The sequence below is a fragment of the Anas platyrhynchos genome, chromosome 5 (genome assembly GCF_047663525.1).
Source record: "Anas platyrhynchos isolate ZD024472 breed Pekin duck chromosome 5, IASCAAS_PekinDuck_T2T, whole genome shotgun sequence".
Lineage (NCBI taxonomy): Eukaryota > Metazoa > Chordata > Aves > Anseriformes > Anatidae > Anas > Anas platyrhynchos.
The window spans coordinates 61,315,312-61,331,384 of NC_092591.1; the positions used below are offsets into that span (position 1 = coordinate 61,315,312).

Genomic DNA, 16,073 nt, shown 5'->3' on the forward strand with positions numbered 1-16,073 from the left:
TTTTTATTCTTTTTCTTTCTTTCCAGACCAATGCCACAAAGGCATTTTGCATACATGCTGTTGTAATAGTTTCACAGATAATTCCACAGAATTTGCTTTGGTGTGTCTAAAAGCTTAGTGACTAAAGGCTTTTCTAGCTGTCACTCAACTAACACTGGGACCACGTGTCAGTAGTTTTTCATGCATGTAACTGTTACAAACACAGCTGCCCTCAACATATCTGTTGGATCATGGCCTTATTATGTAGCCATTTTCTAACTACTGTCAAATTTCGTACTTTCACAGTGGCACTAAGGTTGCTGTTGTCATTTTTTGATGGAATACAGCCCTGTCTTTGGATTTAAAACTGTAGAGAAAAAAAAAGTCTACTGCTGCATGTAAAATATTGCTTCCTAAATCCAAGTGTAGCCAAGTGGACTGTTAAGATATTTAGAAGGTTCTTAAATTATTTCCACTTAACAAATACGTTTATGTATTCCATTTTGGTAACTTCTTAGGTTAATACAAAATTACTTTCCTGGCTTGACGTTGACATAAATGTTCTTTTTTTTTTTTTTTTTCCTTCTTTTTACAGAGGACAGTTAATTTTGTTGCTTGATATTTAGAACAGATACTAGCTTTGAATAGAACATTGTTTCCCAGCCAGATCAGTAGCTACCTCATGTTTTTTTTTCAGTGTTAGCTCAGGACTGGCAAGAATACAGCAGTAAAAGAAATAAAAGTTAGTATGTTCAGAGATATAGATTTATTCAAATAGCAAACATTGTTAATTTCTTTTTTTATAAGACTTCTCCTCGCTCTCCAATAACTATTTGTAGATGTCAGCCTCTAACCTTATTTTAATGAGAATGGCAGCTCTAAATCCCTTCCGATCTCTTTTATTTCTTAATGGTTCTAATTGAGGATGTTCCTAGTGTGTATTAAGCTCACTTGGAGATGTTTAATCAACTGATCTCAAAGAGTCCAAGTCTAATGTTGCCTGCTATCACTTTGGCTCTTCTGCATTTATAGGGTCAACCTGTGTTAGTAAGTCTGCTATTTGCACTAATTCAAACCAAGAAAGTTCTAAATTCAGACTTTTTCCTACAAGACTAGAGAATTTCCTTAATTTCATTTTGTTGAATCCTATCTAAGAGAAGAACAAAAGGAGCAAATATGTCATTTACATATTCATTTAACATGAATGAGACAAATACCTTGATTTCTTTGTTCCCTTTCATATATTTCTTTCTGAAAATTTTAGCATTTTTTTTTTTTTTTTTTTTTTTCCTTCTCTTTTTATCCTTGTTTAAGCTGCCAGGCCAAATGAGGAAACAATTACAGGATGTTGGCTTTAAAAGTGTCTGGCTTTGCCAAATAAGTTTATCTTTTTTTTTTCATTGTGGCTTAAAACATGCTAAATTCAAAGCCAAGTTACTAACCTAAAACTCATGGCAACTTTATTTATTTATTTATTTTTTATTTTTTGCTTTGGGCTTACAATAAACTTGGATAGTTTTTCCACAGTTCCTTTGCCAGTGATTAGTTTGGAAGATAGTATGTTTTGAATTTGCTGAGAGATCTACTGCTCTTAGCTTAGTTTTAGTACTTTTAAAAAGCAATCAATAATGCCCGTTTTGTAATAAGCAAAATTTATGAACTGACAAGCAAAATGTAATTATAGTGGGTATTCCATACAAGAAAAAAGAGGTGATCTTAAAGCCATCTCAGCATTCTGTTTGCACTCATTTTCATTCATATAAATGATTAAGTGGTTATGTGCTGAAACATTTCTCTCTCAAGGCTTAACATGAGTCTGGAAAAGTTGTTGCCAAAGATTTCTATAATGAAGTCAATGACCATTTGCATTAACTTTTCATTGTTACATACAGACTAAAGTTTTCACGGTATTATTTTTATGAGTAAATCCCTAGCTCAGCAGCAACTTTGACACCTTTTATTTTTGATCTGTGGGGACTGTACTCCAAAGATATGTACATTCATGACAAAAGTGGAGCCTCTATCAAAAACTGGGTGAGTTTTGCAATTAATGAAACTGTTTCCTTCTGCCTTTCCTGTGCTGAGAAATGTCTCCTTCCTGAGTGAACCACTATAAGAACATTCCAAAAATAAGATACAGTGAAGAAGAAAAAGAAAATAAAAGATTTTCCTGGTTTTAAATGTTTTTTTCTTATAGGGCCGGATCCAAAACTCAGTGAGGTTTGTGAAAAAACACCCACTGAGTTTAGTAGGCATTGGAAAAATCTCAAAAATAGAGATGTTAATTTAGTTTCCATTTAGATCCAGGTCAAAGCTATGCTTTGTCTATTCTATTTAGCAATGCATTGAAATAATATGAAGTTAAATAAACATTCTGTCTTTTAATAATCAGAAAATACAGTGAATACAGTGAATTTTAGTACAAATTAAGCGGTTCAGGCAGTTAAGGTAAAGCCTATCTAGTTCTGAAATGGACACATTTTGACACAGATCCTAGCTGTTCTTTATACTTTGCTTTTTGCTTGTATTTCTGCATCACCAGTTTTGGCTGTGCAGACTCTTACTAAAGGATGCCCTATTCTAGGTATTAAAAGCAAACAAACAAGCAAACCCAAACCTAAATCACCACCAACAACTACACCCTTGAAGTCTTTGACTCTTAATGTCTTAGTGTATTTAAAGAAATTTGCATTTAACAGTGTTGGTCAAATCATCAGATGGGACCGCCAGCTGTGCCCAATATGTAATGTTAGTCTTTAAACTTGTATGAAGTATTGCTACAGCAGCAACAATTCCATAACTGCAGACACAGAGGACGTTACTTGCAGTGCTGACATGTTTATACCTAAGGTCAGAATAAATTAATTTGCCAGGCCTAAGACTGGAGTAAGTGAAAACCTGCAAGTCTGTAGGACTTACTGGAAAATGTGGATCAACACTTTTAGAGGATAAAAACCCTCACTATTGCCTTTTTCAGTAATAAACTCAAATTGGGAGATTTGTGCATGATCCATAAAAGTCCAGTGACCTTTGTGAGGCAGTATATGGGTGAAGAGATAGTTGGCAAAAATCTTTTCTTAGGACTGGGGCCTAAGACTTACTGTTGGAGAGGATGCAAGGAGAAGATGAAAGGAGAAATCTAAGCCTGCTCTCAGATATGTTTCTCCATGCAGCAAAGTAGCACAATGATATCTATTGTTATGCTAGATGCAAATTCCAGCTACAAACATTACATCAGTTTTCTTACAGGATAAAAAAAAGAAGCCTTCCAGATACCCATATTTCATTTGTGGGAAGTAAAATAATGGTGCTGTTAGCTACTGGGTAGAAGATAATTTATATACTGTGTGTGAAACATTTTTCATTAAATCAGGCCTAGAAGATACTTATGTGGATTTGACTTGTGAGATTAGCAAATAGCCTATATTTTATAGGCTTATTTCATATCAGAGAATGTTATCAATGTTTTCATAACTAGTCGGCAACCAAGTGGATTAGCTGAAATTGGTACTAGTCACCAGATCTCATGTTAAGATTGTTGAGCTTTTTTTTGTGAATAAAAAGAAAAAAAGGACAGAGCTGATCCCTGACTTCACTCACGGTTCAACAGGCTTATCTTGAGTTTGGAGGAGAAAGGTACAAATCAGGGTTCCGTTTCTTGATGAAATGTTATCGCAAGCTGACCAGTATGCCAGCCTCAGTTCAGTAGAAAAGCTTGCTGATTTAAGCCCTGTACATTTATCCATATATTAACATGGACTGCAAATCTAATTGACTAAGACTGTGATGATGGTCTGGATATATGAGCCTTCCTCTCCTTATAGTGGATGTCTGACAAGACACTCGGTTGATCTTCAAAACAGACTAACTGGCAACTCTGCAAACCTTATTTTCTTGTCACAAAAATGATAAATATTTGGAATCCTCCCTATTTTAAACCACTGGGAATTATCCATGCACTTACCTGCTTTTAGTCTCTAGGTGCTCCCCGGGATGTGAACCAAGATAGATCCTACAGTGAAGCTGCAAAGTTTCTGAAGGAGTCACTGTCACTGTCTTGCTCACTCTGTTTGCATAGGGTTAATGCAGAAGGACTCACAGAATCATAGAATAGATTGGGTTGGAAGGGACCGTAAAGATCATCTAGTCCCAATCCCACTGCCATGGGAAGGGATGCCACCCACTAGATCAGGTTGCACAGGGCCTCATCCAACCTGGTCTTGAAACACGTGGACTCTAGCACATGGAAGTTATCCTGAGATACGATAACTTAAGTGCAGCCTCTTTTCAGGCTATGAAAACTCTTTGTGTCAGTGCCAGGAGAGTGATAGGAATAATTGTAATGGACAATTAAGAAATGCAAGACAGACCCACAAATAAGTGTTCACGCTAGAAATTGTTTTGTTTGGTAGAAAGGGGAGGGTAATCAATGTTTCCAGTGAACCCATTTTCCACTCTGTAAATCTGAATTTTGTTCTTTGTGTCTTGAAGCCCATATTTTCTCAGTTAAAAACCTCTGTTTGGTTCTGTATTACTGAGCTTTGTAACATGACTGCAATTAGAAGACACTTAACTGAGGCAGAGGAAACAGTATGCCATTGAAACCTTTTCTTAAGAAAAAAAAAAAAAAAAGGACAATTTTCAACATTTAGGTGATTAGAACCTGTCATTTCATGTTGTTGTTTTCAGGCTGACACAGATGACAGGACAAAGGAGCATACATGGAAATAAAATGAAAATTCAGAACAGATGTCAGGACACATTTTTCATGCTGAATGTGCAGAGTGGCCAACCAGGTAAGGCAAAAGCATTTTCCCATTTAGGAAATAATTAGATGGACCATCATGGACAAAATGGCTTTATCAATTTCCTTTTTCTTTAATTTTCTTACACTCATATTATACTCAAGTTGCTGTTCACTTTTATCTGACTGGAAGCTTCATCATCATCTGGACGTGAATCTAGTCCTTATAGAAATGAATTAACTATTAACTGCTAAGTGAACTAGATATTCTGTCAATATTATATCATGCTGTTATGTTCAAGGTCTAGCAGTGCATCCATTTTGAAGTTCAGAGCGTGTCTGAAAGTTTTTATCACACTTACAAAATGGAGTATAAGAGAAAATCAGAGTGACAGAAGACATTCTGTTTTTATTATCTTGACAAATCTAATTATTTTTAAATGATAAAAATGTTATACAAGAATTAATTTAGGAGATAACTTAGGAAAAAAAAAAAGAACAAACAAAAAAATGAAATGGAGAAAATCAAAACCAAAACAACAACAAAAAGGTGAATGTGATTCTGGGATCTTTGCTTTAGCTGAGGCTTTAGTCCCAAATCTGGTATAGACTTCGTATGTAATCTTGCTACTAGTCTTTTACAATGCCGTGCCTTATCCTTCATGTTCAGAAATACAATAATTTTATTTTCTCAGGTGAATGTGTATGTGAAACTGTAATTATTTGGGGCACTAACATTTGACCTCCACAGGTCATTTCCATAAAGTATTGGTCTATTACAAGTTCGTATGTTAAATCAATTTGAGAGTGATCGATAATCCCCACTGAAGACAATGTGAAGACCAAAACCTAAAAACTCAGTCTTTGGTTTGTAATACATTTTTCTGTGAACTGTTAAGTCTTGCTGAGTGACTACAACAGTAGGCCATGTTTCCACGGTAATGATTTCCACCATGTAAAAAGCAGAGCTGTGTGCGTGCTTCCCACCCTGAGCTCCTATAGTTTCAATGCTAAATGGTGTCAACAGTATTCTCAATGTAAAGCCATTTATGTGATAACTAAACAAAATAATTTGATTTGCATAATTGTGGAAATTGCTCAGTGAGGTTGCATCTGGCTTGCTCCTTACATATGGATTCCAGCATTACTAATAAAAATTGAAAATGTCTTAATTAACAATTACTAATATAGACATGCCTAATTATGGATATTTAATAAAGCTAACAGTGGTGAAAGATAATAGTATTGAGAAGCATTGTTCACTGAAGTTGTTGCACTGAAGAGAAAGATATTTTCAATATTTTGAGGATTTCAGCCTTCGATCAAATAAAATGCCTGAGGAAATAAGGCTAATTTTTAATGAGGCAATGTCAGTCACAAAACAGCAAGTACAATTTTGGTGATTTTGGAATTGGTACAGAACTTTCTTAAGGTACACTGAATTTAAGGATGATATTTTGCCCTTATACCTGGCTTTTCTCCCACTGTAACGCCGTCAGCACTACTTCATTGTGCACACAGTGATGTGAATTAATGCCAGAATAACAATTTTGAACTGGAATTTCCTGGCTATTTGCTGATGTGTGTTACTATGATACCCTGTTTTCCAAGATTAATTCTTTAGTGTGGTAAGCGAAAGAAAGGTGTCCAACAATTCAAATGTGGGTGTATCCTTGTGTCAGCAGAGCTTCCCCATCTAAAAAATTTAGTCACCCATGACTAAATATAAAATTGAAGTTTTTCTGAAATAAAATCATTTTGTGCTGGAATTTTCTGGACTTCAAACATGCATGTGTGTATAAACTTAATACTACTTTATATAAGGGGTGTGTGTTCATGTGAAAGATTGGTATAAGTATATACATGTATGTGAGCCTTTCTTCTGAATATCAGCTTTTTTTGATATGCCTTTTTTATGGGTGGAAGACTTAATGGTACCCTTGTGGTGGCTGAGGTCATTAAAAATGTGCTCAATAACATTAACAATGACCACTACTGTATGACCATAGAAGGAAAGGGCTACAACTTTATTCCTAAATCATAAATGTCTAGTATTATATTGGAAGAAGTAAGAACAAAATTGTGCAAATACAATTACCGAGTCCTGGTTTCCTCTCACATCAAATTTACATGGAATCTATCACAATTCTTCCTAATATATTATGGTTAAGGACAAATTCTGTATGCTCTATTGTTATGCGCCATAAGAAATGTGAATAGAAAGCCAAATTCTTCAGTGCACAATAGATGTTTCACCAACAGTTGAACTGGGCTCTGCAGCCAGTTTTGCAGGGAGAATGCATTGCTCCATTTTCCCCTCCCTTCATGCATACGTAACAGGAAAAAGAAATGACTAGTACCATGTATTTGCACCACATGTATACATACAGTCTTAAAAATTACATTGCATTGCTTTGAAATTCCTTAGAGAATTTCATGCTGCTGTAGGGAGAGAAAAACCTATCATTTTTTTTCATGTCTGCACTACTGAAAATGCCCATTTCTTGCTCTGTCCTGCTCAAGACTTTCTCCCCTGTGCCGTCACACTCAAGGCTATTCTTCACCCACCTTGCACAAGTTTGAGATCGTTAGTAATAACAGATTTGAAATAAGATTCAGCACTCCAGGTATTTGAACCTGAATACCAATAGCATGAGTTTAGAATTGCACATTTTTACTTAAATGGTTTATTTGCATTCCTTTCCAGATGCTTTCTTCATTCTGCAATATTTAATTGACTTTTAATCATGTTTTGAAAGCTGTTTTTGTAACCATGAGGCTATGAACTTTATATTCTTCTTAAAAAAAAAAAAAAAAAGAATTCATATGAAATATGATCAAGAAATTACACTTTTAAAGGAAAGGATTAGGAGGATTCATCTAAATTAGGGGGATTCATCTAAATTGACTAATAAAATACTCTTAATTGGGCTGTACAGTGGAGACAGAAGTATCTCCAGCAAGTTTTACATTTCACAGCAATGTGGACTGAATAGAACATTAGCAGGATCTAAGCAATCTATTTAGTTGTGGACATCTACAGTTAGGTCACAGTATGTCTTCCCAGAAGTTGTGAAGATTTATATACAAGTAAAATTGAGATCTGGCAATGTTGTTTACTAAAATGAATTGTAAACTGTATTTGCACGTGGTGTTTTCAATTTACAGCTTATATTCTTTGGGCTAGAAATTCTCAGTATTTTAACTTTTCTGATTCAGTTTGGGAAAAGGCATTATTCTTAAGCTAAAATAGTACGTTTAGCTTTCCTATTGTCCTTACTATGAATGCATGGTACTACAGTAGAATGCAAAAAGGTTCTGTTTAGTTGTGCTTAGCTCAATTTAGCAAAAAAGTTTCTGGTTTTGATATGCACATTTGTCAAAATCTCGACCAGACAAGAGTCTGCAAATGTCATAGAATAGCTGTAATACTAATGACTTTTTTTTTTGTATTCTTAATGCAATAATATATCATATGAGTATACAACAGATACCAAGATCTTGTAAAATCAAATAACAAAAAACCTATCAAATCAAGTACCAGGAATTTAGCTTAGTGGTATAATTTAATTTGCAGTCAGTAAGCAGGGAAGCCATTTCAAAACAATGTTTCTGTAATATTAGGGAAGACAAAATATCCCCTTAATATGCATGTGGCTACCTTTAAGATACAAAGTCTGTGGACTTGTGTAGCTAAGGTTAATTTCCTGGATATATATTTGTAGGCACAGGGGTATTAATTTGGCAATAATCCATACTGCAGAAGAAAACCTACTGTGGAGGAGAAGGGGCTTGGTGAGAAGGAAAAATTGCATTACATTCAGCATGCAATTGCAAGGCCAATTGTTGAATATTTAAGACTATTTAATTGACTATTTAGAGACTATTTAGAAGACTGACTAGAAAATGAGGGCCACATGAAAATCCATGTCCTGTCATAGATAATTTGTTGGTTTCGCAGGGAATCTAGCATTTCTACACATCACTTTTTCTGTCTCCAAGGGAATGGTCAGGTTAAATTTGTAAATGTATTTCCAAATTCTCAGAGGAAAGGTGCTACATGTGAGTATTATTAGTAATAAGATCACTATGTTGTGTCAATGGGCATAGTGGCATCCTGGAAAATAGTTCTCATATCATTATTAGCCATGACGATTCCAAGAGGAAATGTTAAGTACAATACTACAAAATGGAGTTCTTTTGGGCATATTCTCTTTATTTTTATGGGCTACTGAAAGTAATAACTGCCCCTTTTAGAATGTAAGGCATTATTTCCTTTTCAGTTCCCAGCGCTGAAAACACTGAATGCAAAAAAGTGATTGTGTGGATCATTTCTCTTTTCTTCCACATAATTTGTTAATGTATACAGCAATGGAGAATTTTAAGAGATTCCTTTCATAAAACGTAAGAACAAATTATCTTCATTCAGTCCAATTTATACGTGAGAAGAACTGACTCAAAACAGTCCTGTGATCAATGCTGCTATGACTACCTTAAATATATTCACTGAATATTATCTCTACAGAAAACAGCCATGTAGGATTAATTGTTATGAGTTTTTTTTTTAATTGATTTTTAAAGGTTACAATTTTTAAATGATACTGTCATGTAAATGTAGTGTGAAGGTTTAAGTGCAAATCACTCTAAGGTAACTTTTTTTTTTTAAGAGCGGACTAATGCAGTATTATGTTTTATAGAGCAATAAAATTATGTACTAAAATTATGCTCATAAATGTAAGCAAATGTAAACCAAGCTATTAGTTATGTTTTCTCAGATAAAAGTGATTAGCATAGCTATCAAACTCTTCTCCCATTTGAATAACAGAATTATGTCTGAAATCTAAAGCTTGTTTGCAAAAGCTGAGTCTTAAAAAGAAATGTAAATCCAGCTATCAATGTTGTATTTGAAAGTGAATGCAGTGGCCTGCCCATCATTCTGCTAACAACTAAGAGCAGAGGAACATGACCCAAATTGCAGCTAAACATATCAATATGAAATGTGCCTCAAACACTATTTAAGAAATCATTCTTAGCATTTTATCATGATCTCCTTACTGCTGATCAGACTTACTTAAAAACTATTGTGGTTTGTTTAAACATAAGAATGATGAAAGAGTCGTTTAGCAACAGTCGCCGAGAGACAAAGTTTCATGTATAATTCATGAAGTATGTGGTCATCTACTAGCAAGTTAATTTCCATCTGACAGCTATACTTCTAGTAGTGCCCTCTCAGGAAGGCAATGGTATATAATTAAAATCGGAACAGAACAAATTAATACTGGTTACTTCATAAAGAATGTCAAAGCTTGACTATTGTTTACCTGTCTTTATAGGATTGAAACAGGTATTTTGACAATTTGTATACAGATTAATCTGTTTTCTTGACCCTGTATTCAATTGTTTTCTTACTGCCTAGGAACTGTTGTTAAAATTGCTCCTGGAAAATCCAGTAGTTAAAAATAACAACAACAGCAAAACACACACACAAAACAAAACAGAACAAACAAATAAACAACAACAGAAGGTCAAAGGAAACATTTAGTATTTTAGATGCAAACCACTTCTCAGACAAGTGCAGTATTCTCTTTGCATCCTTCCCACCTCCCTCCCTTACCCTGTTAAGTTAATCAGTCGTTTGGCACATTTAATGGGTGTTTGCCACACTGAGAGACTGTGGATGACCAACTCTGGTATCATAAAGGATTTCTTCTTATTCTTTGCAATACAATTATTACAATAAGAAATAAATAAGTATTATGAGGGTTTACAAGCGGTCATGGAATGAAGGACACTGCAGGAAAGGTTTACACATGATCTTACCGAACAGGATGTTTTTAATGTTTCTAACAACGTTTTGCACTTACATACAATGAGAGGGTGCTGGCAACTTCCAGAGAAAGTCTTAAGATGTTAGCATACGCTAAAGTTTGTCACTGCCTTCCATCTCCCCTCCCTACGCTACTTTGCGGGGCTTTTGGGGCTTTTGTGTGTTTTTGTAATACTTGATGGAAAGTTAGACTTCTGTTGTGATACAAGAACATTTTCTCTATAATGGCACAACATCAGTTATCTATCACATGTATTTCAGTTTATTCCATCCCTCCATGTTCTCTTTTTGGAGAAACTGAAGATGCAATGTATACAAAATGTGCAATATCAGGTTCTTGTACAGCATAAAGATAGTGACAGTAGTCAGTAATGCAGGTCAAGACAATTTACAGAGAAATAAAATTTAATTTGAAGAATCTGAAAAGATGTTTAATATTAAACCTATTCAGACAATAAATGTACACACAACACGGGTGGTGTATGTGATATTATAATGTTGCATTGCTTAAGTAAATTGATGTGTATGAGTATTTCATAAAGGTAAGACTGCTAAGTCAAACAGAGATTTACAAATATTGAGCCTCAGGTAATGTGAACGAAGATTAGTCTAGTACAGTGGCATTTATTAGTAGGTAAAGCAGTTAGTACTGTCCATTCACAGTCTCTTAGTTCTTAGTAATGAATTAACAAAGCTCTTCTTCCACACTTCCTATGGTCACATTTTAGAAAGGTTTCCATGTCAAAAGACTGTACATAGAAAAATACCCATAGAACCTTATCCTCTTTTCCTCTCACGTCTCAGAAGGTCTATAGGATAACACTTGACCTTTCATTTTACCTCTGTAATACGTGTTTTGCTTATAGCTCTGTCCTTCTGTCATGCTTTTCTTACCTGAATTTACTACATGAATGACATTTTGCTATGGCTATAATCACGAACTAATGATTACAGATACTATTTTGGGTATTAGGCAGCCGTAGTTAAAAGAAAAGAATCAGAAAGTTTCAGTTGGAAGGGCTCTATTAAGATCATCTAGTCCACACCCTGTCTCTCCCTTTCCTCTCAAAGCAGGGCCAGCTTTGAAATTAGATCAAGTGGTGCTGCAGCTCTCATCCAGCCAAGTTTTGAAGGAAGAGTTCTGAGGAAACTGATAGTAAAAATTACTTGTCATTTTTTTTTTTTTTTTGGTTTTATGCCTGCCACAAATTGTCTAAAATTAGCTGATGGTAGAGTACTGGATTAGATAGCTCAAACAATTCCTTCAGTTTTGAGGCTTTTAAGAGGAAAATGACTTTGCAGTATCAGTGCTGGGATGTGTTGAATGCTGTTTTGCATGGTATTCTTTCCTTTTCACAGTTCTTTCAATGGGAATTTGTTTTCTGAATTCAAAGGACGGGCTGGTTATGGGGCAGGGAAGAACTGAGTTCTGAAAAATGTGGTAGGTACAAAAAGAGTAATTAGAACTGGCCAGATGTAGCATAAAGTAAACTGTAAACTAAAATGATAGAGAATGTACAGATACAGGGAAAATTTCCGGGTTTAATGAGAGTAAAAAATGAATGAAGACTGCTTGAGGGTGAGAACGTCAACAGTGAGATTAATGGTGAGCAGTGGCAGCAGCTGTCACGTCAATACAGTATTAAGTTTGAAAATGTTTTAAGCATAAAAATTCTATAAGGAGAAACATTCCATGTGGTTAAATTGAGGTTCTTACTATCTGTAATTTTGTAAGACCCACTGGACAACAATTACATCAAGTAAATATTTTCAGATGGCCAAAATGTAAGACATGATGTTACATGTGCTGAAAAAATCTGTCATGCTGCAGTGTTTAACACAAGCTGAAAGAACAGTATAAACTGCCAGTAAATATAAATGAAATGAAAACAAACACTGCAGTGCATGACTTCCTGTGGGATTTGATATTAATCCCCACTTATGAGGAATAGTCTGTACAACATATTTTCCCTAGGGGACTTGTGAGTTATCCAGCTAATCCTTTTTCAAGGCATATGATTTGTATCCGGCAAGAAATCACACAGAATTTTTTCAACCAGCTCCAAATATATAATATTGATAATGAAGTCTGTGTAGGTGGATTTGTGTGTGGGGGGGAAAAAAACAAACAAACAAAAAAAAACAATACACACCTTGGAAAACAATGTGTCTGTTTCGTTATGCTTTGGTCTGCACTATAACTTTCAGATAAAGGTGTGGTTTTTGAGCGGGTTGGGAGGGACCTCGAAAGATCATTGGGTCCACCCCCCCTGCCAAAGCAGGTTCTAAACATCTGATTTTTTTCTTTTAAGTTCTGTTTGGATTCAATTCCTCTCCTTTATGTTTTCAATCATTTTCCTGTTACTACATATGTATTTATTGGATGTAAATCACAGATTAATCGTCCTAATGGTTTTTAGTCTTTTTGTTCTCTCTGTGATGGTTTTGGAGTCTCTTGTGCTTAACAGCATAGCTTTTTTCAGATTCTTCTGTCTGATATGTTCTCAATTCACATCCTAGTGACAGCATCTGTACCCTCCCTGTCCCCTGGAAGGTAAAAGAAGAAAACCTCTCCCTTTGTTTCGATCACAGGTAGAAGGTTGTTTGCAGGATGTCATATCAGAGGATCCTTAAAGACACTCTGGATTAGCACCTTCACAATCTTTTTTAAAGTCTAACCACTCTATTGGATCAAGACTAGACACTTTAAAAGTTATATGTTCCTTTTCCATTTAAATAGAATGTTACTGAATTGCAACTAAAACTAACTTAATTCTGTTAGTATGAATACTAAAACTGTTAGATGGACATTTATGAAGGAAATTATTTCTGTCCCAGTGAGAAAAAATGTGGAGAAGGCCACTGTTCTAAGGGCTTGCTGCCAAAAAGTAGATCAGAAGTGTTTGGATGAAGTATTAGCTGGGGTTCAGTGCTTTCACAAAGTCTAAGGTGGGAGAATGGCCTGTGTTAGCTATTATATCATTTCCTAAGCTAAGCCTGGATGTACTACTATAAGGCATTGTACATTTGTAGTTTGTGAAAAATACCTCATTTACTTCTTATGTTTGGAGACTGAAATAGAAAAATGCCTAATGTTGCATAGTTGTTACTCCTGGTAGTAACATGTATGTGGTACAACGGCAGCAAATATTGCAAAGGATTAATCTTGGCCTGAGATTACATGTATGCTAAGTATAGTAATTACATGGTTCAGCTGTTTATTCTAAGAGTTCAAATTTGTTATATTGCTGCTCATTTAAATAGGCATAACAAGGTGGAAAGGATCTAGGGATATTTAAAGTTTTTCCAAAATGATCTTTCTTTAAGCATGTTTTCCTGTGTAGCTGGTGTCTCTTTAGTTCCAATGAGATGAGAACACTTGGAATAAAATCTTTCTTTGCTGATGGAACATAGGCTGATTTTGTCTTTTTATTTGAAAAAATCAGATTACCATTTTTTTCTTTATTGAATGGTTTTGACAGAGTAAGCATAGATACATAGTGCTGAACAACTTCAGAAAGGATGAGCACCTTGCTCTCAGATGAATACAAAGGCACTTGTGATCTTTTGTGAATCACTTGGGAATGTAGAGATTTTAACTCTTATAGTAGTTTGTTGCAGTTGTTAGTTGCTTAGAGTAATATTCTTGGCTTTTAAAAAAACTTGCTTTGTGTTTGAGTGAGTTGAACTTCATATCTGTTAGTTTCCATGTGTATGTGAAAAATGACACTGGGTCTTGTATCTTTGACTTACTGTATAAGGGTATAGCTTCTTTATTTGGTTTCTGCAGTGCTGAAAAGAGATTTTTTTTACCTTGTAGCCTCTGATTTTCTTTTATATATATATATATATATTTTTTTTTTTTGTATACGTTCTACCAGTGGCAGAGTTTCAGATCCTGAAGCCAGTGGCTTCCCAAGTTAATTCTGGGAATATTCAAGAGAAGCTGTAGATTTTATAAACCTCATTTTCTAATTCTGTTCATAAGGCTTTCGACTGTAATAGCTTTGGCTGTCCCAGTTTTGGGACTTTTAGCTTGATATTTGCTGAGTCGAGAGAAGTACTATTTGCCTGGTCCTTTCTGCTGTTGCATACAATAGTCAGTTCTTCATAGTAATGTCAGTTATTTATTGTCCATGTTTTCCAAAATGGACTTGAAACAACACAGAGATGATCCTGACTTCCTGTTGTTAAATAGGTCAAGTTTTTACTGGGAGCAAAATCCATTTACATTACTTATCAAGCTTCTGTTAACTTGGGTAGACCATGAGCTCAATGTCAGGCCTGTAAGATGTTTCAAGCCTTTAGCAGTTCTGTAAACTTAAGATTCATATTTGGCTCAGGATGTCCATAAATTTAATAAAAAACAGGAAAGAATGTGTATGTCTACCAGTCAGGTTACTATTAGTTGATGGGTTTATTCCCTGACTGCTGGAAATGGAGTGTCATGAAATGCTCTTTGTCTCAGTCCAGGCACTTTCCTTGTATGTTAGACTTTGTTGTAGAAATATCTCAATTTCTATAAGTCATCTTTTACATGTTCTGGTGAAGAAGGACAAGACAAGGAAGTAAAAAGAAGGGCATTCACTATCAATTTTGCATAGTAAACTGCTTCTTGGAGGATTCCAACCTGGAAATTCTGTTGCAGGTAATGAGTTAATCAGTGTAATTTGCAATGTTATTTGCTTTTCCAAGTACATACAGTACTTAGCTAAGAAATGTTTCTTATATATCATGCATTGAAGTCTCAATCCCAGATACTTTTAAAACACTCAATTCTTCGGATGATTTCATAACCTATACAACAGTCAGAATGTCTAGAAGGAGAATCCATTTGTTCTCCACACACCATCTCTCTAACAAAATAGAAACCAGTGGATGAAAACTCTGAGAATATGAAATTCTTGCTAATATGAAGTTGGATTCATAGGATGGTTAACTTGCTGAACACCAGGAACATAAGAAATGCCAAGACTGTTTCCTCTCTTATACCATATAGTCTGTCTCTTTTACTCTTTTACCATATACTCTATCAAAAAAATCAGGGAGCACCTTTTCAATGCTTAAACTTTTGTTATCAATAGATAATCTTATATGATTCTAAGGACATTTTGTGCTCAAAGGTAGGGCTGCCAAATACAAGCTGAAAAAGGGAATGGCCTCTCTGGTATGCTGCCCACCATACACAAATTAAATTACTTAGAAATAAGTATTAAATTTGTAGTGTCAGTTTTTTGACACTGATTTGACTGCAAATGGACAAGTTCACTCCTATGTAACTGTAAGTTTCAGGAGCCTGAGCTATACTTAAAAATGAACTCAACGTACAGTTCCCTAAGGTACAGCTATTGTCATAATCTTTCCCTACTTCATCGGTAGAAACTTGAGCTAAGTAAAGTGTTTATTGTGTGTAAGCCACATAATAAGCACTCACATGTATGGAAGCTACCTATTAGACCCAAATTTAAGAAGCCATATGGGTAATGGATTGTAAAGCAGAAAGCTCTGTACCTCTGCCTAGTC

At 35.0% G+C, this 16,073-nt stretch overlaps 1 long non-coding RNA gene across 6 annotated transcripts in view; it reads right to left on the reverse strand.

The window, feature by feature from the left end:
* Positions 1 to 16,073, reverse strand: part of LOC106017560 (uncharacterized) — a 368,510-nt gene that overhangs the window by 16,608 nt on the left and 335,829 nt on the right. The gene's annotated exons all lie outside the window — the stretch shown is intronic.